Raw genomic sequence first — 4,473 nt, 5'->3', positions numbered from 1 at the left:
CAAACCTTTCTTAAAACCAGCTACTTTACCGCTCTTATCACATCCTATGGCAACGCGTTCCAGAGCTTAACTATTCTGAGAGAAAAAAAATTTCCTCCTATTGGTTTTAAAAGTATTTCCGTGTAACTTCATCCAGTGTTCCCTAGTTTTTGTAATTTTTGAAAAATTGATCCACTTGTACCAGTTCCATTCCACTCAGGATTTTGTAGACTTCAATCATATCTCCCCTCAGCCATCTCTTTTTCAAGTTGAAGAGCCCTAACCATTTTAATCTTTCCTCCTTAAATTTCATCTGCCACTTGGGACGCCCAGTCTTCCAATTTACTAAGGTCCATCTGCAATTTTTCACAATCCGCATGTGTTTTAACAATTTTGAACAGTTTAGTGTCATCTGAAAATTTAATCACCTCACTTATCGATCCAAATTCCAGATCATTTTTAAATAAGTTAAATAGCACCGGTCCCAGTACAGACCCCTGAGGCTCTCCACTGTTTACTCTTCTCCATCGAGAAAAATGACCATTTAACCCTACCCTGTTTTCTATCCGATAACAAATTCCTTATCCACAACTGAACTTTGTCACCTATCCCATGACTCTTTAATTTTCTCAGGAGCCGCTCATGAGGAACTTTATCATAAGCTTTCTGAAAATCTAGATACACTATATCAACCGGCTCACCTTCATCCATATGTTTATTCACACCTTCAAACAAGTCAAGTAAATTTGTGAGGCAAGATCTCCCTCGGCTAAACCCATGCTGACTCCGTCTCATTAAATCATGTTTGTCTACGTGTTCCACAATTTTATTTTTTATAATCGTTTCTACCATTTTGCCTGGAACTGAAGTAATTTCCCAGATCTCCCCTGGAGCCCTTTTTAAAAATCAGCATAACATTGGCCACCCTCCAATCTTCAGGTACTACAGACAATTTTAGCGACAGGTTACAGATCACTAACAGCAGGTCATCAATTTCATGTTTGAGTTCTTTTAGTACCCTAGGATGTATACCATCCAGTCCGGTCGATTTATCACCTTTTAACTTGCCAGTTTGGCTCAGTGCATCTTCCAGATTCACCAAGATTTCTTTTAGTTCCTCCGCATCATCACCCTTGAAAACCATTTCTGGTTCAGGTAGATCTCTTACATCTTCCATAAAGCAAAGATTTCATTCAGTTTTTCCGCTATGGCCTTATCCTCCCTGAGCACCCGTTTTGCTCCTTGGTCATCCAACAATCCCAGATTCCCTCACAGGTTTTCTGCTTCTGACACTTGTCTTACCTTTCTAGAGCCTGCTATTAATTGATCAAAATATGATTCCTTTGAAAGCTGTGTAGACATGTAAAATTTGTAAACACTGGTCTTGATTGCATAGAGGTATTTTGGGTGATATAGTTCCTAAGGTTTATAGAACTGTAGTCATATGAAAAAAATCTAATGCAGTTAATGCGGCGCTTTTACAATTGAAGAGTGTGTAGGAAAATAGAAATAGGTTGGCATCAATTCTTTGTTGGAGAATAGAGAAATGGAAAAGCACGACAAATAAGACAATCTCAGGATCAAGTGGAATACATTCTCTGGATTAACAGGGACAGCTATTTAATAATAAAGCTTTATTCAAAATTGTTTTGGAGTCACAGATACTAATATATTTTTAAACTGTTCACATTACATCACCTTCTGCTATACAATTGGTTGTTTTCAATCAGTTAACAGGTTGCAATTTGGAAAGGCAGTTCAAATGTCAATGCTTGCCCTGGGATCGGTAGCATGGAATGTTGCTACTATTGGGTTTTTGCCAGGTACCTGTGACCTGGATGTTATCTTTAGGCAAGAGAATGACATGGGGACAAATTTGTCCCTGCAGGAAATCAATTTCCCCGTCCCTGTGAGTTTTGTCAGTTTCTGTCCCATTCCTGTAAGCTCTGCTTTAAACGCACAAGCCTTGAATACTTATGATTTTGTTTTGAGGCTTGTGCAGATGAGGATGAAGCTTACAGGAATAGGGCAGGGACAGGAAAATGAGTTCCTGCAAGGTTAGGGAAAAATTTGTTCATGTGTCATTCAGCACAGTTACTTACCGTAACAATTATTATCCAGGGACAGCAGGCAGATATTCTCAACAGGTGGGTGACGTCTCCGACGGAGCCCCGCAGCGGACAGCCTCGCAAGCAGACTTGCTTGAAGATCTTTGTAAGAGCTTACGAGTGCTGCACTGCGCATGCGCCTTCCCGCCCAAGTCAGGGCGCGCGTCTCCTGTGAGGTATCTCAGTTCAGATAGCTAGCTTAGAAGCCAACCAGGGGAGGAGGGTGGGTTGTGAGAATATCTGCCTGCTGTCCCTGGATAACAACTGTTATCCAGGTAAGTAACTGAGCTTTATCCCAGGACAAGCAGGCAGCACATTCTTAACAGGTGGGTGACCTCCAAGCTAAGCATAATGGGATGGAGGGAGAGTTGGCAATTTAAGAAAACAGATTTTGTAAAACAGACTGGCCAAAATGGCCATCCCTTCTGGAGAAAGTATCCAGACAGTAATGAGAGGTGAAAGTATGAACCGAGGCCTAAGTGGCAGCCTTGCAGATTTCCTCAATAGGAGTTGATCTGAGGAAAGCTACAGATGCCGCCATTGCTCTAACTCTGTGGCCCTTGACTCAACCCTGTAGAGAGAGACCAGCCTGAACATAGCAGAAAGAGATACAAGCAGCCATCCAGTTGGATATGGTTCGCTTTGAGACAGGATGCCCCAACGTATTTGGATTGAAGGAGATGAAAAGTTGTGGGGCTGTTCTGTGAGGTTGAGTGCGTTGCAAGTAGAAAGCCAAAGCACGTTTACAGTCCAAAGTATGGAGCGCCACTTCTCCAGGGTGAGAATGAGGATTCTGAAAAAAATACTGGAAGAACAATAGATTGATTGATGTGAAATTCTGAAACAACTTTAGGCAAGAATTTTGGATGAGTATGGAGGATCACTTTGTCATGGTGGAAAACTGTGAAAGTTTTCCACCAAGGCTTGTAACTCACTGACTGTTCGAGCAGACGTGAGGGCAATCAGGAACACCACTTTCCAAGTAAGATATTTGAGATGAGCCTTGTCAATTGGTTCAAATGGAGGTTTCATCAACTGAGCCATGACGACATTGAGATCCCAGACCACTGGAAGTGGTTTAAGCGGTGGATGTGGTGTAAGCGGTGGATTAACATTAAAAAGTCCTTTCATGAAGCGGGAAACCACAGGGTGTGCAGACAGAGGTTTCCCATCAAGAGGCAGCAATCGCACTGAGATGGACTCGGATAAATGTAGACTAGAGTCCAGATTGTGATAAGTGAAGTAAATAATCCAAAACCGAAGCCAAGGAGGTAGACATTGGCTCCATGTGGCGAGCAGAACACCAAATAGAAAATATAGTCCATTTCTGACCGTAATATTGCCTAGTGGACGGCTTTCTGGAAGCTACCAAAATGTCCTGAACAGATTGAGAAAACTGTAGAGAGTCAGGTTGAAAGGTACCAAGCTGTTAAGTGTAGAGACTGCAGATTGGGATGCAGTAAGGATCCTTGACTCTTGAGTAAGCAGAGAGGGAAAAACTGGTAGAAGCAGAGGCTCCCCTGGTGCTGAGTTGAAGTAGAAGGGAGTACCACGGTTGTCTGGGCCACCAAGGAGCTATCAGAATCATGGTGGCAGGTTGCGACTTGAGCTTGATAAGAGTCTTGAGAATCAGAGGGAATTGAGGGAAGACATAGAGAAACTGACCCGTCCAGTCTAGGAGGAAAGCATCTGCCTCGAGATGCTGGAGAGAATAAATCTGGGAGCAGAACTGAGGCAGCTTGTTGTTGAGGGGAGACACAAAGAGGTCTATCTGAGGGGTCCCCCATTGAGCAAACACCTGATGTAGAGGTGAGGAATTGAGTGTCCATTCATGAGGTTGCAGAAGACGACTCAATTTGTTTGCCAGACAGTTGTGCTGACCTTGAATATAGACAGCTCTGAGAAAGATGTTTCGATGGATTGCCCAATTTCACAGCTTCAGAGCTTCTTGACAAACGGAGTGAGATTCCGTCCCTCCCTGTTTGTTGATACAGTACATGGTAACTTGGTTGTCCGTCCAGACAAGGACTAAGTTATCATGAAGAAGGTGTTGAAAAGCTTTGAGAGCATTGAAAATCGCTCTGAGTTCCAACAGATTGATGCAACAAAGACAGTCTGCAGGAGACCAATGGCCTTGGGTATGGAGACCGTCATGGGCTCCCCATGGGTAGGTTGATGAGTCTGTTGTGAGAACCTTCTGATGAGGGAGAGTATGGAACAGCAAACCTCTGGAAAGATTGGAAGAGAGCATCCACCAGTGGAGAGACTGCCTCAACAATGGAGTTACTGTAATTTGTTGAGAAAGTGGGTCGGTAGCTTATTGTCACTGAGATGCCATGGTCCACTGAGGTTTGTGAAGGTGAAGTCTGGCAAAAGGAGTCACGTG

The sequence above is a fragment of the Geotrypetes seraphini genome, chromosome 3 (genome assembly GCF_902459505.1).
Source record: "Geotrypetes seraphini chromosome 3, aGeoSer1.1, whole genome shotgun sequence".
NCBI lineage: Eukaryota > Metazoa > Chordata > Amphibia > Gymnophiona > Dermophiidae > Geotrypetes > Geotrypetes seraphini.
Note: the sequence above shows the minus strand (reverse complement) of the source record.